We start from the raw sequence: 24,645 nt of genomic DNA, 5'->3' as shown, positions 1-24,645 counted from the left end.
CTGGAGTTGAAGGTGGCTAAGCTGTTTATCTTCTTAGTGCTGCAGTAATTTCCCCATTGATTTCTGAACTCCAGAAGAAAGGACAAAGATAGGAGGGAGGAGGGGAAGCAGAGGAAAGATGACTTCATCATTCAACAAGAGTTTGTGAGAAAGGAGGTTATGTTGGGGGACCACCAAACACGACGTCTTTCATTGCCCCACCTCCCACAATGCCAAGGTGCAGTGTTACCTCTTCTCCCACCCCCGTTTCATCTACCCCCAGCCAAAGTTTTCCCGAGCTCACCATATAATGCAGGTTTTCATGGCATGCCTGCTTATCAGGGCCCTGAAACTATGTGAGACATGCCTGCAGACAATGGGCCTGTCTCTCAGCCACGGAGGGCTCTGAAGGGATCCCTTTCAGCGCTCACAGATTGCTCTGTGTTCCCTTAATTGACAGACCCGGCCAAGTCTGACAGCAGTTGTGTGCAGCTGCTGCGGGCTGCCCTGTCTCAGGTAGGCCACCTTTCAGCAGGGAAATTGTTTCGATTGGCTTTATTGCGGGTAGCTTCTCCCGTTCAGCTGGCAGAATTCTCCTGGATTCTAATGGCTGACAGTTCAAGGCCAAACTTCCCCAGAAGGTTCTCTCTTTCCCCATTTCAAAAGCCACTTAGACCTAAGTAGGCTACCTTGAAAACGACTGGTCCTCAACCACAAGGCACAACTTCACTCAGTCAGAACTGCTAAGACTCTCTTACTTCTTGAACGTCCGAGATTTAGCCAGGACCTCCAACTCAGATCACAGAGCAAGAATAAATGCTAACAAGAAGTTCCTGAGGTTACTGAATGTTCTGGAGCTGCAGTCATAGTATCATAGATTATAGAATTGCTCAGGTTGCAAAAGACCTTAAAGATCATCGAGTCCAACTGCAACCTAACCATACCAGAAGAGCTGTAGGAGTTGCTCCTAGCAGATGGTAGAGATCCAGCAGAGGCTGGCTGTCACATTCCACTCAGGCTGCTTTCAATCTCAGATACCAATGATGTCATTTATATAGTTACATGTAGAGTAGTCTTTAATTGTGCAAATGAGCATTTTCTCATGGGGGGGGAAAAGTGGAGGGAGGAAGAAAAAAAAGGAAATGAAGTGGGGGGAAGGGGGAAAGAAGTGATTAGGCTAGTATATGCTCTTCTTGAATTCAGTAGCCTGAATCTGATCATCCTGGCTATTCCTCTCCTCTCTGGTGCATTAATGAGGCCATAAAGGCCAAGATAGCACATGCTTATATAACAGCTACCAGCACAACTTCTGGTTCTTTTCAGCATTCAAGATGAGAACTGGATAAGGCTTCCAATTTTTCAGGGAAAGAATAAAAAAAATCATTCCCAATACTTTTTCACCATTTACTTTTCCAGAGTTTCGTTGATTTTAAAATTATTTTTCCCCTATATCTGCACTCAGCCTTACACTGCTTTTTATTACAACCCTTCTGCCAGACTTTGCTAAATAACATATAGAACCAGTTTCAATTTCTAGGGGTCATTAATAAAGACCATTTTGAGAATCCACTCAGAAATCAGGGAACATTAAGCTAAACTTCTGGGGCACTCAATGAGCTATGCTTCTTCACAAGTGATGAGTCAAATGACCTAACCAACCAGTTCTTCAATGAGAGGAGGAAAAAAAGAAAATGAAAAGAAAAACATTAGATTAAGTAATTACTAACTCCACCTTTCCAAAAGAACGGCAAAAAGAACTTACAGCTTGCCTCTCCTGCTTCTTGGTGCAGAACAGGCAGAAAGCCATTTTTAGAAAAGCTTCTTTCCTTAAATACAAAGCTTTGGCATCTCGGGGCTGTAAAGCTGGACTCCCATAAGGCACATTCAGACGTAATAGTTTTGTCCAGATTCATACGCAGTGTTGCAACTATATAATTTCCCCCATGTTAAGAGTGTGCCTTTTTAGAATGGAAGCAATGCACATATAAGAAAACAAAATCAAAGTAAAGCTGTGCATCCCTTTCACGGAGCTTTTCAAGACTCTGTCCTTCCATCTCCATGATCAGACACTTCTCTTGAGGTCTCAAGCTGCCAGAAATGTGATCCCATTCAAGAGATGGAAGAACATCAAAGGAAAGCACAGATGCAGTTGCACTAGCCTGCACGCTGGAGAGTAATTTCCCACTTTACCCAGCTATGCCATTCCAGCTGAAGCCCCTAAAACTAGCCAGCAAGACGAGGACTGAAGGCTCCACCCATCAGGATACAATTCCTGAATGTTCTTGTCCTAGCCCTGTCCAGGTCACAGCCCAAGCACCAAAGCAAAAAGAAAGCCGTTACGTGACCAAAGTACTGGACTAGGATTCGAGAAATCTGCTCTCACTTTCAAAAGTGACATAAGATGCTCTAAATTTGTTTTCAGACTCCCATACATTTCTCCAAAATGTTCAAGACACAATTGCTACAGGAGTTAGGATTTCTGGTGCCACTTCTTAGCTGTGTAGGGTATTTCAAAACAGTGGTGTTTAGTCTTTTAGATACTTTTATATACATCAATACAGAGAACAAGAATCTCTAGCAGAAGGCCCACACATGAAACTATCAGAAATTCAGAGTTTTGCAAAATGTCTCTACAAGTTGTCCTGTAACAAAGAAGGGAACTTCTTTGGACTCTTTTGGAGATAGGGCAAGGGGAAATGGTTTCAAACTAAAAGAGAAGATTTAGACTGGATATAAGGAGAAAGTTTTTTGCTATAAGGGTAGTGAAGTACTGGAACAGATTGCCTGGAGATGTGGATATCCTGACCCTAGAGACATCCAAGGTCAGGTTGGGTGGGGCTCTGAGCACCTGATGGAACTGTAGGTGGCCCTGTTCATTGCAGGGCAGTTGGACCAGACGGCCTTTAAGGGTCCCTTCCCACTCAAACAATTCTGTGATTCTACCTATCAGCTCCTCCAGCTACAGCATCTGGGCATTTCCTATGTGACATGAGTCAAATCTTCCTTCATTTTCTGGGTACATCTCTGGATGATGTATTGCTTCTAATTGTCCTTTTTTATTTTTATTTTTTAAATTGTTAGTTGGCACTTTCCTTTGCCGAATATTATCTGAAGTGGTACTTGAACAGAAGGGGATGCAAAGTCACAGGGTTGTTTGGTTTTTTTTCCCCCACATTAGACTATCTTGTGGGATTTCCTGAAGATGCACAGAAGTTGGATTCATCTGCTCTCTGAAATCTGATCTCCCTTCCAAGGAAAGATCTGTTACATCTCACCTTTTGCACGCTCTGTCAAAGACTCACTGCGGTAAATGGCAGATTTTCATTCAGCTGTTAAGGTAGCATGCAACTTAGGAAGAAATCACTATGGCTGGAATCTGCTTGGCTGAAGACAGCATCAGTGAGACCACGGACACATAGACCAACAGGAGCAGCTACAGGCTCAATCACAGACAGTAGAAGCACAGGACAAATAGTACAGGCCTCACACTGAACATCCCTAAATTCAGAGCTGTACACTCCTTGCGCTTTTTCTCCCAGAGCAAAAATGCTTCACCAGGAAAGTCTCCAAAGCCAAAGAGGAGAGGCCCAGAGGGAGTGAAAAGCAAGAGGCCCTGAGGACAGCCAGGGAAAAATACTTCTGACTGTATTAAGTGACAGCCAAATAAACAGCAAACACCCATCTCTCTTGATGATACCTAAACTAAGGAAGCAACCAATCACCAAGGATTTGAAAGGACTTCAAGTGACTGCACTGGGAACTCACAGATTTTGATCCTGAGCGCTCCAGTGAGAGTCTGGTCACAGACATTTCAAGGCCCTGCTCACAGTTTGACATAGGGCCTTGCCAGGCTTTCGGCGCTGCCCAGGCGAGGGCAGGAGATCCAAGGGACAGAGGTCACAGGGAAAGGCTCTGCAGCTCTCCCGGTCCCTGGGTCAGATCAGGATGGGAGCGCAGAGAGCGGCAGGGAAGGGAGATGATCCAGGGCTACCTGCAGTGTCCTCCATGGGCCCATGCACACATACCCAGGACTCACGAGCAACCCTTGGAGGACAACATCAGTCATTTCCACCAGAGGGGGAGGCGTGGAATATAACTAGGAAAGCAGCTCAGCTGCAGCAAAGCCACACAAAGTTGGTCTGTTCGGCTGCCTTTGTGGCACTGTTGTATTTATTGAAGGCAGCAGCAGTTTGTTCTGTCCTTTCAGTTACAGTACGGGACCCGATCAGGGTGCAGATGGGACTACAAAGCAGCCCTTGTTGTCAGTAATGTGACTCACATGTCAGGCTCTTATTTGCTGTCAGTGGCTTTATTAAAGTCTACAGTTTCAGACCCTAGACCCTTGCCTATTGTATCCCCTGGCCCCAGAGATTCTCTTAGGGAGCACTCACAATTACCAACTCTCTCACAAGAGCACACAAACACACTGAGCTGGCATAGCAACTGTGCACTCAGGGGTGATGCCCAGGCTAAAGACAAGCTGGGTGCTTTTCATCTTTAGAACTAAAATGTGCAGAAATGGACAGCAAATTCTGGAGGCAGTTTCTGGAACAGGATCTCTTCCCTTAAGACCAGCTGGTAACACATGCATTAATTCATGTTTGTTTATTCACATACTCTGCAATTATGGACATGCTAACACACTCATACGTGTATTCATTGCTATGTTCTCATCCACACTTGCTCACTTGCATGTTTGCACACACATGCTTGCATGCTGCTATTGACACACATACAGGCCTCCAGCCACCACACACTCCACAGCCATGCTGGCAAGCCCTACACACACATACCCAGTCACACAGGCGGGTCATGCACCCTCACACACTACATGCAGTTTACAATGGCATGATGTTATAGTCTGTATGTATTTTCAGAGACTCAGCAGGCACTAATGGGCCTGAACATCCACTGGTAAACACAGATGAGAATTCCCATGAAGGCACTCACATTTCCTCATTTACAATTGCTTCCTTAGAACAAAATTCCCATTTCAGATACTTGGTTGAAGCTAAAGACGGTTCCTGAGCAAATCAGCATAAAGGGCTCAGGCTCTAAATGCTACATAAAGGACAACTCCTCCAGCACCACCAGGTCTAGAGCTGATGAGAGAAGAAGCTTCACCTTCTGAAAAGAAGTTACCTACTGCTGCCTCATTTCTTCCCCAAAGGGGGAAGAACCAAAGGGTTCTCTTTCTACCTCCAATTGGAAAGCAGGAGGCTTGCCAACAGCCATGCTGTAGTGCACCAAGGCTGCACTTTGGATCAGACATCTACAGGAGAAGCCAGGAAACAGGATATCAAGAACACTAAAAACTGTTAGAAGAAAAATGGAGATAACTGGGAGGTAAACAGGAGCTGTGACAAGAGGAGGACTGGGCTGGACATCTGGAGATAGCAGTGGGAATCCTCTAACTGATTTCTGCATTGGACTAGATATGGTCTCACACAAGCTGTTCTTGTCCAAGTGTCTTCACCAACATCCATGAAATAACCACTGTACATACATGTGCTGTGCACGTCAGAAAAGTCAGATAAGTCTATACTTATTTTCTGTTCAAAAAAGAGCTTATGCATATATTTAACATTAATAGCAAATTAACTTCAGCAAGAACAAAGTCCACAATTTCCTCTGAACTAGCAGGAATGCTGTATCTGTATTTGTAGCACTGTAAGGAGAATGTTCTATAATATTTTTAAAATGAGATCGTGGTTGGTGGTAAGCATAGAATATCAATTAAAACAATCCGGAGATACAATTGTACTACCACATAGTTTCTGTAATAATTTGCAAAGCAGTTTGGGATCTTTTCAATGTTCTGCTGTTGCTTTGTGTGATGGTAAACCCCAGTGGACTCAATGAGAAAGAAGTGCCTCCGTGAGCTGAGTGTAATGAAGATGCTCTCACCCACCTCTAGAGGCTCTGGGGATTACAGTCTGAACACCCTAGAACCTGTGCTTGAAAACCGATGAAACTGTTTGAAAACATCCTTGGTTGCTGGATGTTTACTTGTGTACTATTCTGTCTTTTTGCTACCCATCTGAATGGTTTGATCATGTGTTTTTATGTAAGAGCTTGTTAAGATCACTTTGACTCTACTCAGTTGACTTAAGTAGTAGCCTGGCTGCCATTTCAGTCCCTCTGCTGTGCAAATTATATCCAGGTCTTACTAAGCTACAACAGGAGCAAAGAAAACAGCATAAGGCAGGGCCTTTAGATGACCTGAGACATGGTTACAACTAAGCAGCCCACAAACTACTAAGCTTTATAGCTGTTTCCTCCCTGGCCTGGAAACCTTGCCGTGCTCTGCTGCCCTGTGGCTGCAGAGTTGCCCTCCCCAGCCTACCTGCCAGCACAGATCTCTGCTTCTTTCTTTTACACAGCAAAATGGAGCTGCTTGTCTTCCCTCTCAAGAACATTCACAGCTGGCTGGACTTCAATATTTTCCATTCTGGGTAAAGAGCTCCACCTCTTATCAACCTCTCCTCTTACACCCTCTACTAATTGGTGCATCTCTGTATCAATGCCCTTACGCCTCCTCCCAGGATGTCCTTTATGAATGAGCAGAGCTCCTTGTAAATGCCTCTAGGTTGTTTTTGATGTTCACCATGAAATGTCTACTTGAAAAGTCCTTCAGGATGACATATTCAAAAAACTTGGTCCCATTTGCTTCTCTGACTTGTAAAGAGTCTCCTTACTTCCAACAGCCAGATGTGCTGAGGGCTGTTCCAATAGTAACACCTCCTATTTTATTATGTTGGTCCAGAATGCTGGAGGGAGTTGTTGGTGGGATGGCAGTAGAGGCTGAACCTTCCCACCAATATTCCATTCCATTTTGTTGTTGTGTGACAGATGGCAGCAGAAGGACAGTCTGACAAAACAGCATCTGAAGCAAAGGCGTGTCACTCAATTTCTCCACGCAGAAAAAAATGGCACCCATTGACATTCAATGGTTGCTGAACGTTTATGGAGACCAAACGGTGGATGTGAGCACAGTGAGGTGGTGAGTGGTGCGTTTCAGAATAGCAACAGTGGGTCACCTCCCCTGGTGCAGATGTTCACAAGCACTGCATGCAGGTCTTGTTCATCAATGGCAAAAATGCATAGCTAATGGTGGCAATTATGCTGAAAAATGGTGCTTTGTGGTTGCTCTATCAGATAGCATTATTGCGCCCCTTGTAGCTGTTGTCATTTCCATGGAAATAAATAGAAGGCATTACCTTCAGAGAGATACACGTATTATGAATTAAAGATCAGGTCCCACAGATCTGATCCAGTTTAATCTCAAGCCAAACTCTCATTGTCAGAGTACCTCTTCTGTGTGCTCTAGTCACAACAATCACAACCAAATTCTTGATCTATAGACGCAGGATGTCTGTATTCTTCTTACACATTCACCATCACCATGCAACGAGCCTAGAGTAGCAGTCCACATGTTGGTGTAATTTGCAGCCCCCTGAGGTAACTGTCTAACCACCTCTGGTGGTGGCTGGGCAACACAGAAAATCAGCAGCCTGCTGCAGCCTCTGCTGAAAAGTTCCTAGCTCATGAATTATAAGATCTGCAACCCAATCCTGGCAGCTGGCAACACATCCTCAGCTGCATTACATAAGAACTGTAGAAGTACATGGTATTGAGGCACCTAAAAATGTAACAGCATTTCCCCCAACTCAGGCACATGGCCCAATTCTGTAGAAATTTTCCCTGCAGGGGTTTTATCGACTGACATAGCTTAGGACTGTTCTGGCTCCCTCTTCAACTTTCTATCTGTTGGCCCTGCTTGCTAGATAAATAGCTATGCTCATACAGAGAAACCTGCACTAATAAAAACTTAGACAGCCAGAAATCTGCTGCCAACAAGCGAAATATTTCACTGCTCTGTCATGGGAGAGTCATATCTCAGTGAACAAATATTCATTCCCAAACAATGTGCTATTGCATAAAATATCTCCAGTACATCCTGGAAAAATGACTGCAAAACAAGGCAATCTGAGCTTCAGATTCTTCTTGCTTTTTCTTCTCCTCCTTCCTCCTCAAACACTTGGGACTATTTGAAGAGGAGTTTAGGTTTTTTTCCATGTGGTTATGTTCTTTAACTCTTTCTTCTCTCCAAATAAGTCAAATGGAACAGTGCTTCAGCCTGCGCTTTTTGTTTTTACTGAGCTCAATCAGTAGAAAATGCATTGGCTTCTCTGGTGCCAGTCATAATCATCTGATCAGGTCATAATCTTCTGCCTCAGACTGCTAGAGCCTTGAAGCAAGAAATCATCTTTTGTTTGTTCTGCATTCATACGTTGCCTAGCACAGCGATGCCTTCATAGGTAATACACATCCTTGGCATTCTGGCAGTACAAATAATAAATAGTGGTAAGTGAGGCTGCAGCACTGAATGTGGTGGGGGTGTTTCCCGATTATGTTATGTTAGTAAAGTCAGAAATAGGTTATTTGTCCAGAAGTCACACTTGGGCGCAGGGCTCTCTGGGGCTGAGTTCTGTACATACAAGGTCCTTATGCACAAGGAGGCCTCCCCCCAAGATAAACCTTAGTATCACAGAGTGGATGGGCTGGAAGGTCTCTTAAAGACCCCCTCAGTTCCAAACCCCCTGCAGGGCTGCCACCCACCAGATCAGGCAGCGCAGGGTCTTATACACTTCCAGGAGGCGGCACCCACAGCCTCTCTGGGCAGCCTGTGCATGAGCTCACCTCCCTCTGAGTAAAGAATTTCCCCCCAACACCTAATCTAAATCTCCCCTCTTTTAGTTTAAAACCATTCCCCCTTGAAAAGGGAGACCCTTCCCATACCGGGAGTCGAACCCGGGCCGCCTGGGTGAAAACCAGGAATCCTAACCACTAGACCATATGGGAAGCACTAAGAGGTGAAAATGAATACTGGAAAACAATTCAGCTTCTGGGTTGCTAAGTGTCAAGACACTGCTTCTATCAAATAAGTAGTAAAACAACGTCCTTATGGAATTTTTTATAGCTCAGGGCAAGCAAAGGTGTTTTTCATTAGAATGACTAAGTTGCAGTGCAAACATGAAGACAGTCATCCTAAAATTCCTTTTCTGATTTATACCAAATATAGAATTCTTCTCTGCTTGCTCACTAAAACTGTCATTTATTCCCCGTGCAAACTCTTCAGTAAATTCCACCTTGTAGGTCAGCACAAGCTCTATTTCTTAAGGATAGCTTATCAGTATCTACTGATGACAGTTCCACGACTGCTTTTGTCCTCACAACTCTGCATGACTCCATGTATGCTCTGAGATCCTGCAGTACGAAAGGTACTACTGTGGCACCAAATGATCGTGGTTATCTCACGGATAACATTTCAAAAAGGTACTGACCCAAAGGTGGCTTCTTATTAAGGATGCAGCCCTATATAAGGCTTCAGCATTTGGAGAGCATGGCCTGTCCTACTGATCCCAGAGCAAACTAATTCCAGGTAAGTGGGTCCTTCTCACTCCAGATGAGCACACACCAGGTCTTGGGGCTTACAGAAGAACGAGTAAGCAAAGAAAGGAAGACAAATGTTTCTTGATAAAGCAGGTTTTACTATTCTAGCAGTTTCAAAACTCATGTTTCTGAGAACATGGAGCTATGGCATGTCACTGAACTATTTTAAAAGAAAAAAACTACAATCATATGAATAGAGCCACTTGGTATACAGGAGAAGAGAAGGACTGTTCCACTGCTAGGATTCGGAAAGGACACGCACTGCTTACATGTACCTACCTCAGCCCCTTTCTGAGGCCCTGCAGAGCTCAAGAGTGCAGCAGAGACAAACACCAGGCTCCCTGGAGCTAACCTTCACCCCCTCTTCTCCCAGCTTGCATATGCATTCAGCACATATATATTTTAGGCAGCATTAAGAAGGTTGATTTTAGCTCCTGTAGTTACATGCATATTGCAAATACCAAGACAGACATTGATCTTGGATACATTTGAATTAATGTTCAAAACAGCATTACTGGGCTTTCCATGATTTAGTTTTTCTAGTTGGAATAAAGAATAAAAACATCAAGTCTTCTTCCAGTTCCAAACATAACTCCACCAAGAAACATGTTTCACATCAACAAATGCTAATAGGAAATGTTCCCCACTGCTCCCATGAAACTGGTATGCAGATGAAACATGTTTCCTGCCAATAACGAATGTTACCTGCAGTTAAAACAGCAGCTAATCAGCTTTACTCACCATTAACGTGAAATGAACACGATGCTAAGACTACAAATAACCATGATGGTTGTTGGCTCCACCAAGAGAGAGGTCCTTACCACGTTCTCCACGCGCAGCAAAAGGACAAGCCTTTGAGGATTGCTTTGCTACTGGAAGGCACTACTGGTTTTAATTGATGGAAGATGCACAGTACCAGGCTGGAAAAGTTATCTGCAACCTTCATTTTCTCTCCAGCTCAACACACACGTCCCCTTCCTTCGCCTTCAGTAACATCACCTACCCATGGGTTGGCCCTGCACAGAACAGGCAGGTGACCAGCAGCCTCTCCCACTCAAGCCTCTGTGCTTACTGAAAATAAAGTGCTCCCCAAATACGTACAAGCAAATTACCATCCAGCCCAGTTTCCTCATTCTGCATTTAAGTTACAAATACTGTGTACATCAGGTGGCATTTTGTCAAGACAGACATTTACAGTCCTACAGAAGAAATCCTCTATAAATCTACTGCTTTACCTTAATTCTGATATCTCAAGATCCTTGCTGCAGCAGTTCATGCCACAGATGTAATCAGTACCACTGGAACAATTCATGATCAGCCAATGCCAGCATACTTGATGTCAAATTAAAAAAATCAAAAGACTTGCAATCACTGCTTCCACATCCACACACCACAACTCCCACCACATTCCCAAGATGCTATTCCCACTTGCTAACTCACTCTCCAGCCAGCAGAAAGCTACACAAGCCCACAGAGCACTCACAGATAGAGGCAACGGAACACACTGTTTATACAAAGGTTTGGACATTTACTCGGCAAGGCTCTACGTGCATTATAGTACTTAGCATAACAATTCTTCAGCTCTCACAGAAAGGAAATATTAGACTCTTTTCTACCATAAAGCTCTGTATGTAGCCAGCCAGACAGTACTCCATCAGCTGGTATAAACCTGCATAGTTCCTTTTGAACTCACAAAAACTACCTCGTTTGCACAGCTCTCAAGGGTTAAGATCACTTGTATCTGGAACACTGAATTTTCAGCTCTTTGTAGCCAAACCACCAAACACAGGCAGTCGATCACAGACACTCAGCTCAGGTTTGGTAGGACCTTATCCCAGGTGCAAGGCTCTCCCTTGGCAGTGCAGACACAGCACTCTGGTGTCAGCACACTCAAATATCTTCTTAATTTTAAAGCAAGAGGAAATGTTTGAACTGTAGCAAATGCTGGGATTTTTGTTAGGAGTAGGATTTAAAGAGATATGGATACAGCAAAGGATATTTACTGAATTTTGCAAGAGAAAATATGGTTAGCACAGCTAGAATGGGGCTGTCTGGTCGCAATGAGAATATAGTGTATAACAATGGCACATTTGGGATTTGAGCTAAAATTAGGATCTGGAAAAGCCATATTTATTACTGCCCTCTGCCAAACATAAAGAAAGCCAAGCTCTGATACCAAGAGATGAGAATGTCAGATCCTGGGTAGCTGACCTAAAGCTCAAAGTAGGGATAGGGTTGAGGACAGAGACTGGAACAGAGATGCTAGGCATGAAAGCTGCTTGAAAAGTAATGCCTCTATTTTGTTCTGCTGGCCCAGACAGAGATGATGCTACAGCAGTAGAGATTGAACTCTCTCACCAATATTCCATTCCATTCTATTGGCACGTGTCACAGGGGCAATCTAACAAAATGGGTTCTGACACAGAAGTGAATATGAAGCAAAGATGTATCACTGAATTTCTCCGTGCCGAAAAAAAAAATGGCATCCGTTGACATTCATCAGTGCTTGCTGAACGTTTACAGAGACCAAGCAGTGGATGTGAGCACAGTCAGACGGTGGATGCTGTGTTTCAGCAGTCAGTGGTGTTCCAGCTGACAGTGGGCCACTCTCACTGGGGCAAATATTTACAAGCACAGCATGCAGGTCTTGTTCACCACTGGTGAAAATGCACTGCTAATAGTGGTGACCACTGAAAAATGGTATTTTGGAGCTCAGAATTTGCTCTATCAAATGGTGTTACTGTGCTCTTTGTATCTGTTGTAGTTTCCATGGAAATAAATAGGAGGCACAACATCCAGAGCAGCCCTGGTAATTGTGTAAATGAAGACTCACAAAACTGAATGAAAGCTGGTGTCCCTACAGTCAAATATTTATTCCTAATTTTCCACTGGTGTCTGGGCAGAGGTCAAGGCGGGGCTAGCTTGACAATTAGGCTCCAGCTTAGCATTCCAGAAATGAGGTTCTGCTAAACAGTTTTTGTTGCTTGTTTCTGCAACCTGCCCAAGGATGAGCAGACTAAAATGTACAATTTTTAATTGTCAGACAGAATGGGGTTACTGAGCCATGATCAACGCTGGAGCTGGAATTGCATCATTACTTGAGGTAAGATAAGTGGTAAAATTGGTATCAGCATATTTAAACATCTTCTGATTAACTTCTGGACATAACTGAATTCCTAGGCCATCATCCGTGCCAGGAATAAAGTTAGGACTAGAACTAAGATTCAGCATACAATTCTGTGCACTCAAGTTTACTGGCGAATTGTGTCCAGGCTGCAGCAGGATTGCAGCCTGCCCCAGGAGATTCGAGTTTTTCCTAACTAATGTTCAGAGATAACAGTTCCTTCAGCCATAAATGATACTGAGTAGCTCACACCTAGGGCAAGTGTCTTACCTCCACTGTCGAACTCTCACAGGCCCTCAGTGATAAGACAACAGACTGACAGTCAAACATTTGGTGTTTCATTTCCAGGCTGTACTACAGCCCTGTGTTACAGTGATCAGTAAGGCTGGTTATAGCTTGGCTTGGCACCAGGGTGGGAGGGCTTTGTGCTTAGTTTTACCTGGTCCTTAAAGAAAAAACTACGGCAGAAGGCTGGAATGCACAGTGCTCAGCTATAATGAAGCTATGGCTACATGGGCTTTGAGCAGTTCTGGAGTTAGAGATGGCACTAGGTTTTGGATCCTGGGTCGAATGTCATGCAAAGGCAGGTTTATTGCTACATTCTCCTAGATCTATGGATAGCTAAAGAGCTGGGATCAGTAAATTCACACACCTTATCCTTAAATTTCAGACACAACTAGATTCACACACTGCAACTGAAGCTGAACAAAGGTGTTAGGAATGAGTTAGGAGAAAGAGGCTTAGCAGAGAATTCTGCCAACCCCATAAAGATAAAGTGAGAACCATCAACGGCAGATCCAATTGTGCTCTACTGAATGGCCAGGCAGCTGCTCCTGCCTCTTTCTCAGGCACTGTTCATAGAATCATAGAATGGTTAGGGTTGGAAAGGACCTTGAAGATCATCTAGTTCCATCATCTAGTCCCTGTTGCCTGAGAGGGCTTCAGACACGAAGTGCACAAGACAAGCCTTGTGTAAGAGTGACAGTTACATTCTGTGTCAGCACACTCAAACTGAAGAAGCAAAAATGAGTGGCAATGCCACCCGATATGAATCTGTGCTTAACTCTCAAGCCAAGCATACCATGAACAGCACTATGGTGGTGTTCATGAGGATTACTGTTCGGGATAGGATGCTCAGTCGTGCACGGGGAATTGCTAAATTCTGCCTCATCTACAAAGGTAATTTCACAGTCAAATGTGGAAATCTGCCTTCAAAGAAAATAAAATAAAATAAAACAACAGCCCTTTCCTGTCTCTAGTGTAAATATGGGGCTCTTGCCAATCATTCTTCATTTCCCAGAATTTCTACCTTTTTGTCTGGAAATGCATTTGCGAATATTCATTTCATCTCTGCCTTAAGAATCACAAAAGCACTCTTCTAAGCACTCTCTCCTTCAGTGTACAGTTGTTGCCTTTCACAGTTGGTGAAGGTTTCGCACATCTCACTGTGATGAGACATTAGAAGACAGATCTATGCAGGAATCAATAGCAGTCTGGCTTACTGCTAGTTTACACCTTGTTTCCTCGTTGAGATATATCTCATTTTTACCTGGCAGCCTAAGCTTTGTTAGGTTTGGAGAGAGGTGTTTCTTCCCAAGCAACTTACAAGCAACGCAGTGCGTAACACACTTACGAGTTAGCATGGAGTTTGAGTCTAAGCAGAGAGCAGGCATCCATCCATTCATTCATTCATTCATTCATTCATCCATCCATCCATCCATCCGGCTGAGACACCCGCTCAGGCGGTACCGTGCGGCACGGAGCCCGGCACACGGCGCGCCCCTCCCTGGGGTCGCTCCTTCGGACCGGCTGCGGAGTGGCGGCCCGGCCCTGAGCTCCGCCAAAAGGCGGCCTGCGGCGCCCCCTGGCGGCCCCTGGCCCGGCGGAAAGCCTCCGGCTGAAGGGGACGCGGAGCTCCGCGCTGCCCGCGGCCCCCACCTTGTTCTCGGGGTGCTAAAAGAGCAGGTTTGCATGCAAAAACCCACCCGGCCCCATTTCAGCAGATGCGCATTCATTTCTATTCCTTTTCATTCTTCACAGAACATGTTATAATCTTTGATCATCATTTGTTTAAATTGTATAAGTAATCTGCCCGGTTTTAATAGGATTTTTCTATGAATCTGCAACAAACCATGAAATGTGATATTTTCACCATGACCGACCCAGGAAATTAGTCAACTTTGTCCTTGATTTACATGGGGCCCGGCCAACTCCTCCTGCAGCACAGAGGCAGGAGCTCACAGCCTGCTCCCCCTGCATTTCTATTCTCTGTTTCCTTCCCCTCTCCAAGCAGTTGCACACGCAGCAGACGCCCAGCCCTACGAGCCCTGAGCAGACCCTGAATTCACCAATGTCACAGTCCTTCCGGCTTCTGCAGTCGCCCAAATCGATGCATGAGGCCCCAGAACAGACTGGAGCAAAGCTCCAAATATACATTATGTTTAATAATAACAGTAAATGTTTGGGAGATTGTATTTTCAGTTTCTTTCTGATCCTTTTGAAGGCAATGAAAAGATTTCTTGGAGTTCTGCACAGCACACATATGAACCCCAAGCTTCCTTAAAAGAAAACTAAGATTCTTATACAACAAATCTTTCTGCATTATAGGAAGGAAAAAAACACACTGATCAGAGTTGAAGACATTGAGCTATTTCTGGGGTAGAAACAAATCAGAGCCATTTGAGCAAGTTCTTCTATCCATCCTTCGTGCAAGCATTTTGCTTTGCTTTAAATAACATCTATTTTCTTTCCTCACCTATACAGAAATAACTTCATAAGGACTTGAGTCTGTGGGCTTGATTTTTCCCTTAGCTGTTGATGAGAACATGTACACGTGAGCTTTGGACAGAAAGTGAAGCTGGAAGGCAGTAACTAGATACAAAAATGCCTGACACGGTCCTTTGTTGGGTGACGTGTCCTCCAGCCCAGGCCCTGTGCTCAGTGCTTCCCATGGTGATGGGCTCACTGTCTTGCCATGCTGCTCTGCAAAAAGTCATGGCTGCATGGAGAAAGGTGTACTTCCAAATGCCCAGATCTCACAAGACTCTACAAAACCACGCAGATGCTGCAACTTGGGCAAACACAGCAGCACGGCCTGCAGAAGCTCGCTGCTGGTTAAACAAGGAGAAAGGCCCATCTCCTGCCCTGGGCAGTCCCAGGACGGCGCAGCCATGGAGACTCGTGTGGACACACTGCCACCTATGCTCAGCAGTGCTATGCCTCTGTGATCCCACCCAGCAGGCACCAGTGTGAGCATGACACTACGCCCTGATATAAAACATGCAGATACCACAGTGTACAAAACATACTGCAATTGAATTCAAAGCTTTTTTCCCCTCATTCCACAAAAGCATGGTCCCTTGCACACGTAAGTACGCAGCATTCGCTGTGGGGTTGCCCAGTGCCATCAGGATGTTGCATTCCCATGAGAAGCTAGCAGCACTCAGGAAGCCATGGTTCCAAGCCATCATCATTGCTAAGCCACCTTCTGACCTTATCTGGCCATCTCTCCAGCTATTTCAAGTTAAAAACTCTTGCAGACAGAGGCTGCCCATCACAGCATGAACACTCGCTATGTGGCAGGGTAGGGACCTGACATCAGCTGGCTCCTGGGGTGCTCCTCTTTTCCCTGCAGCAACGCTGCCTTTTGGCACGCCCAGCAAAGCCATCATATTTCCCATCAGGGAACTGCCCAAGGAGAGCTGGTACCCCTTCCTTCCCACACTCAGCTCCAGCATCTCTGGGCAGCCAGACTGTGTGCCCTGGAGGCATTTACACCCAACTTCCTAATCGAGGCTGCCCGACCTCCCTTCCCCCATGTCCCCAGTAACCAACCCTCTCCCCAGCCTGCGAACAGCCCCTAAGGTTAGGTTTTATATTTCTTATCCACTGGCCTCTCCACTCCCACCAAGTCAAACTTCAACCAAACAAAAAAGAAAACACAGAGAGAGAAAGAAAGAAAGAAAGGCCCCGAGAGGCTCCCGGTTGTTCCAATCAGGTCACTGTTTCCATACCAATTAGGACAGATGCAAAGCACATTATTAAAAATAGGTCTGCAGACCCATCTATGTTGATTATTGTCCTCTGTTTCCGTCCCCAGCCAACTCCGTTAATTAATAAAGAAACTGCCAGGGAAGGAGGGGGAGAAAGGGTGGCAGGGATTCCCCTGACTGGAGCCTCCTGTTCAGAGAGTTCAAGAGAGAAATTGGACACTTGAGCCCCTCTGCCATTTTCCATTGTGTGTGTTTTTCCTAATGAACGGTTTAGTGATGCAGGGCTGGAAGTCAGCTTTCCCCCACCCCCACTAACTATCATCCATCATTAAGTGACCCAGTAAGAGGCATTGAGTACTTAACCCTCTCTAGAAGAAGTCAGATTGTTGTGGGGCTGGCTTTTCCTCTCCAACCATCCCTTCCCTCCCCGCCACTTTGCCTTTCTCTAAAGCCATCTCAGCATTTTCTGGAGGGGATTGTTCTTCCTTAGAGGAGCCCTAAGAAAAGGCAGCAGGAGCGACCCTGGAGCCAGCCTTCGTACAGAAGAGGCAGCACTCATGGTGGAAAACCAGGGACGAGGTCCTGGCTTTGTTGAGACCAGTGGAGGCAGGATTTTCCTCCCAACTGTCAAACTATCAGCCCCTGAGGACAAAGAAGTCGATGGGGAGATGGCCCTATAAGCTGTGTGAGGGACTGTGCTGATCAATATACATGCTGGTAATTTGCAAGAGGAAAAAGAATACGGCCAGTAAAAGTCAAAGAGGGCTGTGAGAAGCACAAGTGATAGATAATACTTGCAACAGAGAGAACGCTTGTCTCCTTCTAATTCTGCTAGCCCTGCAGGACTCTTCTCCAGCCAAAACTAATTTATCTTCATAATCCTTCCTCAAAATGCAGGACGATGTTATTAGTCCCATTTTGACAGTGGGGAAACTGAGTCAAGGACAAACCAACCTGGCCAAATTATTAAATGAGTCAGACAGAGCTAAAATTGGAACTACGCAGTCCAAGGTTTCTCAGCCGGTGCCTTTGCTTTAAAGCAGAAGTTAGGGGGAGGCAGAGAGGTTAAATGAACCATTATCATAATTAGACTTGATGAAAGCAAATCTGGGGTTGGGCCCAAGATGGCAGATCACGTTTACCTTGGATGAATGTGTGTCAGTGAGTCTCTAAAAGTTATCTAAGTATTAAAATACCCTCATGAGCTCTGAACCTGTGAGGTGTGAGTTCCAGATGTAATTCAGAGTGCAGGTTCCTGTAAGATCTTGGTCCTGTCACTTAATCTTTAATGACCTCTAAAGACTCTCCCACTCTCTAAAATGAGGGCTGTCGTGCCCATGTGAGTTGTAAATTATTTTTGTAGGGACTGTTTTTTAAAAACACACATTTATAGTACTTACATAATATTGGGATCTGCTGGTACTTTTGGCATAAAAACAGCTGCAAATGGCAGCTACCTCTGCATCTGTGAGGTGGTAGACAGACTCATTCACAAACACAAGCAAAGTAAAGCATAAGCAGAACACCCACCTGCAGATGCCAGCAAGGCTGTTCATCTGCAGACTGACTGCAGTCTCTAACTAAATACCACGCTACCATCACACAGACTGTTCTTTTGTTAGACCAAAGGGTTTTTTCCTATTCTGAGCCACTCCTTACCACCTCGCGTTTTATTTTTCACAAGGCTTCCAATGCACCACATTACAAATACTCCCTTCATCCGTTCAGAAAATCCACACCAGGCTTCAAACACACACACACACACACACACACACACACACACACACACACACACACACACACACACAAAAAGAAGTTTGAATTAGAAGGAGGGTGCTTTGGTTCTTTCCAGCCTCATCATTTTTATGACATTTCTCACCTGGTAAATTGAATTGCGGGAGACATCAGACAACTGATTTCACACTATGGTGCAATAACATGCCTTCCTGTACAGAGGGACTGAGCTTCTACTGTAGTATCAGGCCTACTGTCATGGATGAAGGACACCATGAACAGAGAATCTCCGAGCCTAATATCCTCTTTCCAGTAAGGATCACTAGATGTCGGATGCCAATAATCAACAGCCAGCATTACTACATTTCAAATTCATCAAAACAACCCTGATGATGAGAAATAAGGTACTTGGAAATTGAGAGCATCTGCACGATGCTATATTTCTGAAAAGAGATGGGGGGAAAGCAAGTGTTGCAGTGAGACACGTGCTGGAAGTGAATTCCACTTGTGTATCAAGAGACTTCTCAGTATACAGATGATAAACTGCAGTCAACCACCCAGACACAGAAACAAAAGCTGCAGGAGGTCTGTACTTGCAAGCAGTCTTTTGATCCTACTGTACTAGGAACATTGTATTCTCAATCAATTTGGTTTCTGCAGAGTACCAAATGCATGCAAGGCCAGGTACTACATCTTCACTAACTACATTGGACATGTGCCAGCTTGGCCTGCACACCTGTGACTGAACAAAGGATATCTAGAAATTGGAATTAGAAATAGGACCTGTATTTTTCATGGGTCAAGTCCAGAGGAGAAAAAAGTCTGCAACACAGCCAGGGGCCACAGAAACACGGACTATTCTCTGTCCCACCTGAAACACATCCTAGGATTTGGCAAGTGCCTTTTACATTTGGATCCGGCTCCAGGGAGTAAAGAATGTTTCTCATTCCCTCCCTGATGGCTCTGCTCCATCCACGGGTTGCTGGGTTTGCCACTGGGTCAAAGTTCCCAGAGCACCCTTTTCCTTTTCCTCCTTCCCACAAATAAAGCCATTGCCCCCTGACCAGCACCCAACGAGTAATTTTTTTGTTAGCTCTCTGCAAGGAGCAGAACTGGCAGAACCATGGGAGGAACATTTCTTCACTGGGAAAACTTTACACTTTGTGTCATTTTTTTCTTGGAGCTGAGACCCAAAGCACCCAAAATCTCACCGTGAAGTAAGTCAATGGGAAAGCCCACCATCTACAAAAATGCCATCACCCTGCCTCACATTTATCTTGGGAAGCTGATTTCAGAGGCACTTCACTTCTGAAGCACTTTTAGGCCCCAGCACAATTTACGCAAGGCACACTCTGCTCTACAGCTAAGCAAACATTGTTTTGTTTTCTTTAGCCTTTGAGAGCTCTTGCCTCCAGCATCCCCCAAGGGGAAAAGAGCAGAGCCTCTTGTGTCGGTTGAGTGCTCACATGAGAGCTTGGTAAAGCAAGTGGTCCCTCTTGGCTCATGTACAGAGGAAACGCAACCCGTGATGCAGCACAAGATGCAGAGTTTATCCGGTATCTGAACCTGTTCACTGTCTGTTTGCTCCCCCCTCCTTCTTTGCCAGTACGCAAGCAAATCTCTGACCTGATTGGAACAAACCCTTCAGCAGATGTTCCCCTGACTTCCACTGTGGGGCATGTTGGTGGCTCCTTGCTGGAGAGCCCTCAGATCAGGCTGAGAGCTTCCATGTGAGTCTAAAGCAGGCAGGAGGGCCCTTCACCTGCAGAGAGCCCAGCCATCCTCCAGTTGCTAAGCAAATTTTAGCAGAGTGACAGAAAACAAGCCCTCCACAAACACGTACTACTGTGAGATTTGTCAGCAAAACTCTATACTAGCAAAAGCACAGTAGTGCTGAGGGTTAAAGAGGCAATATTAATAAAGAAAGGGTAAGAGAACACAAGGAAAGAACAATGGTACTACCACGAGGCAAGTCAGTGTTGAAGGGGAAAGAGTAGGCTTAAACAGAGATCCGGTAATGCTGAATATGTCCCTTCTCTGACAGCAACCTGCAACCCAGCCACTAAAGAAACGTTAATTATAGGAACAACTAGCAACAGAGAGCTAAAAATAGATCAATAAGTAAAGACATAACAAGTAGAGACCATCCAGACTCCACCCAAGGTCAGGCCTGGCTAGTGCTGCATTCCTGAACTAGAACAAGAAAAGCCAGAGCAGAAGAAAACCCAATCCAAAGAACCCGTTAGCATCAGACCCACTGGTGGCACAACAACAGAGAATGTCAGGCCCAGCTCCACGTGCCCGTTAGTTGGCGTTCAGTGAGACAGGCAGATGCGGACAGGCCATCATTCCCAAGACTCTCCTTGCTCACCACATGGAGGAAGGCAAAATGATCAGTGTCTATCAGTTGCTGTATAGCACGTGAGTACAAGTTTTCTCCTCTGAGTTTGCCTTCCCCTCAACCCAGTAACTTCTATAGCCTTTGACCTACAACATAAGTGCAGAGCTTTCTTCTATGGAATATTTGATTATTCATTAAAAATACAGAAGATTTTCAACAGAAGTGACTTAGGAAGACTTAATCACCCAGCATTTACAGCACAGTTTTGAGTCCTGTACTCAGAACCAGGGAAAGCAGACCTCAGCAGGAAGACATCCACAGCTATGAACCATAGGAGGAGACAGGCATCTCTCTCCAAGCACAAGGGAAGCACCCAGCTGCCAAACCACACATCCCACCCCGCTCCTCAGCTCACACAGCTCCCCACCCCGCGTGCTGCTTCCTTGTATGTATGTATCCATATTTAATTCAGATGTCTGAAATGCACTGCAAACATGTTGCCTGAAAACTAAACAAGGTCTAAGCTCTTTTGTGTATTCTGCTCCTAAACTTTGTTCCATTTTCCCATTTCTGAAATGGGAATAGCAGCAAATAAAGATAATAAAGTGCTCAGGTACTGCTATAACACAACATAAATCAGTAACCAAACCACCAAGTTTGAGGAAAAGAAAATTAAAATCCCTATAAAAGCAGTCAGTGGAAAGATATTTCCTAATTCTTCAACCATACCACAACCCTGGCAGTTTATTGTCAAATATGTTACATCCTCCCCAGCACTGCCTCCACCATACACAAAGAACCACAGTTTCCTACACTACTGTAACAAAATTTCAATGATAGCACAAAATAGATGGGAAGCCAGAGGTTTTATTGAGCAAAGTATAATGGCACTGACTCATGACTCATTTTAGTACTCTATTCCAAACAAGCCTCTGAAGGCAGCTGTTTTCCTAAAATATATTATTTTGCCCCATGTTTGCATCTTTTCTCTGCTACTGCCAAAAACATCTGCACCACCCAAAGAGAATTAGCTCCAGTAAGCATCATCATCACTAACACTTACATTAAAGGAAACGTGCTTTTTCCCTTCCTCCATACACATTATACCTTTTCCTCCAGAATTTTCCCTGTGTTCCTGTTCTTCCACAAGCACCCACTAAAAACATGCACACACCGCTCCTGACACCATGCCAGAAGACATGAGGCTCAGCTATGTATTGTCTACACAGCAAAGCCTCAGAACTACTCTGGAGGCTTCATCCCACTGCTCCCCACCATCATCTTCCCCTTCAACCCTAGCAAAGTTGGTGACATAACAGCTGGAACATGCTCTAAATCTTCACTAATTATCCCCCCAGACTTCAGCGTCCTCCAAAAGCATCTGGAGGATCTTCCTAATTACCAGCCAGACAATGGGGAGTGGAGCTGGGTCCCTGGGATCTTCCAGACTGCCAGTGCTGGCCATGCATGTGTCTGGCCTCTGGGGCCAACTGCTCCACATGGAGACCTCCATTCCATCTCCACCCAGCTCCTTCCCTGCCCCCTCACCATCACCACCCCCAGCATGTGGATTTTATGAATGAAACTTTCTGACAGTTATGAGGTTGGCAGAGGCCTATTCAGCAAGCCAGGGAATGTGTGAACATCAGGCTTCATTAGAGACTTCTCCCAGTCAGCTGATAGCTCATTAACTTAAAGTGGCCTCTTGTTTTAAAACCTCAGAGACCAGGAGGTGGGGTGTAGAGCGGGGGGTGAGGGGGATGGTCCGCATTGTTCCTCTTGCCTCTCTTCCCCCTTTGCCCCCTGTGAGATTAGGCGCCCTCGGAGGGGAGAGAGAGAGGCTAAAACAACTTTAATTAGTTATTTTCAAAGATTTTTCTCCCCCTTTCTTCCTTTTTTTGTGTGTGTGTGTGGAGCAGGGGGGGTCTCTCAGCTGGGTTTTTCTGCATGGAGGAGCTCACGTCATTATGCTTAAATCCAGCTCCTCCATCCTTTGTCTCCTGGCCAACAATAGAAGAGGGCTTGTAAAAAGCCCCTTCCAAAACTCCTGGAGACTGACTGAAAAGGAAGACGGGGTGAGGACTCCTCTCTTTCCCCCCTCAGGCACAAAAGTGACAGTTTGGTGCCTATGCCAAAAGCTTTCCTGTGTTAGAAGGTAGCACTGGCGTAAGTATGGGAGAGTGTTTATTCCTAAACTGCTGCTCTGTCAGATGGAACACAGAGTCCAGACTTGCACCACAAAGTGTCTGGCAACTGTTCTCCATGTGGGTTTAAGGTCAGATTGGAGTTCTGGATGCTGAAGTCATTCTTAGGCCTTTATCCCATGTCCTGCTCCTCCTCTGTCCTTAAAACGACAGTGAAATAAAAGCAGAAGAAGGACAATGTTTCCTTCATGGCCCTGCTTCAGAAGACCTTGAAACAAGCAACCACCATTTTGTCATCCTGAGCACAAAAGCTGCATCTAGCACATTTACTTCATAAAGGTAATTGAACTGCAAACCACAGTTCCTCAAGTTAGGTGGATTTGAGCAGAACAGAGAAGGAAAGTGCCACAAGATGCCCAGAACAGTCACCTGGAGCAGTTGCTGCAGTGTCAACTTTCAACTTCTCTTATTTATCATCAGGTCCATTCACAAAGCAGATGTGCCTCTGAAGAGCTTATCAGTTGAAGTTTTAGAGAATGCATGAGTTCAGCTTTGAGGCACTGGGTGTAGAAAAATCAGCCATGAATTGTGATCTAACTCAGACATTTATGCACTTTGTAAAACACATTTAACAATACTTGCTTTGCCTGTTTTTAAATCAAGAATTCCCAAGCATCTAGAATAGCAAACTGATAGCTCTCCAACTTCAGCTCTGTATGTCTGTGCTGGAGAGCAAGAATGATGACATGGCAAATTACAGTTTGAGAGGATACCAAGGAGTGGATGCAGATAGCCTACCGTGGCTTCATCTATCAGTTTCAAAGCCTATAATTTGGTCTACATGATTTTCAGGGCAAAGATTTCTACCACAGATTTAAGTATTTGGCCTCCAATCCAGTCAGCTTTCTTACAGGAAACTAAAATCTACCACAAGTTCCCAGAAACAAGGACCACCACTCCCCTGGTGACCTCTGCAGAAACAGGGCAAAAACTCACTCTCCCTTTCAAGTTGGTGGCATCAGGCCATCACCTTTCTGGGGAAACAGAGGGCGCAGGATTTCAATCCTGCTGTTTAAGCACCCACAAGCCAAGCAGCATGGTTTGAACACTTTGTGTTGTGCTCCTGGCAGCTCTCATAAGTAAGGCTAGCGGGCTCACTGCTTTGCAGTCCTCCAAAGAGAAGCCTTGTTGCATTCAGCAGAATCAGCAAAGCAGTGCTTGGTGCCAGAGCCCAGGTCAGCAGTGAACTGGTGTCCCCGACTGGAAGCAGCAGGCACCATTCGGCAGGACTGTAAAACAGAGGTTCTTGCAACATCTTTGGCAAGGGTTGTAAGAATGATTACTCGTTTCCTCTGCTGAATCCTTTCTGTCCTCTTTTCCCTGTCCTAATTTTCCTCCCTTCCCCTTCCCCCTCAGTTTGTGGGGGACTTTCAAAGTTAAAAACCTTCAGCAGCTCATCCTAGAAGCATCTGCATTTCATAAGTAGTAAACATGATTCTTACTAATCAGAGTGGAATAACATTCTTTATGTCATCAGTTGTCTAATGAGTCTGGGATCCTTGAATTAAATAAACTCTGCAAGTATTACTTTTTATTGTGCTTTCATTAAAGCAGAGAAGTTTCTTCCCTTGCTGACTGCAAGGGTTTTTAAACAGATTCACTTATGTTTGTGGGAATTGTTAATTCTCTGCCTTCTGTATTAAAAACAGAACTGTATTTTGAAACAAGTCTTGTCGGTTTTGTCTTGCCATGAACTGGTATGCACAAATGTTTCTAGGCAAGGCCACTCTGCAGAATTTATTCCATCATTATTGACTTTAGAGCAAAAAACCTTCATATCTTTGCAGCAGTTACCATCAGGAACTGATGTGCACA

General features: G+C 45.0%; 1 long non-coding RNA gene and 1 other non-coding gene across 2 annotated transcripts in view; both read right to left on the bottom strand.

Annotated features, from left to right (window-relative positions):
- LOC109368803 overlaps positions 1–24,645 on the bottom strand; it is a 103,240-nt gene that overhangs the window by 62,332 nt on the left and 16,263 nt on the right. The gene's annotated exons all lie outside the window — the stretch shown is intronic.
- On the bottom strand, positions 8,773–8,844 carry TRNAE-UUC. Its single transcript has one exon. It is a non-coding gene; the product is annotated as a tRNA-Glu (tRNA).

The sequence above is a fragment of the Meleagris gallopavo genome, chromosome 8, assembly GCF_000146605.3.
Source record: "Meleagris gallopavo isolate NT-WF06-2002-E0010 breed Aviagen turkey brand Nicholas breeding stock chromosome 8, Turkey_5.1, whole genome shotgun sequence".
Taxonomy (NCBI): Eukaryota; Metazoa; Chordata; class Aves; order Galliformes; family Phasianidae; genus Meleagris; species Meleagris gallopavo.
Note: the sequence above shows the minus strand (reverse complement) of the source record. Positions and strands in the feature narration are given on the sequence as shown.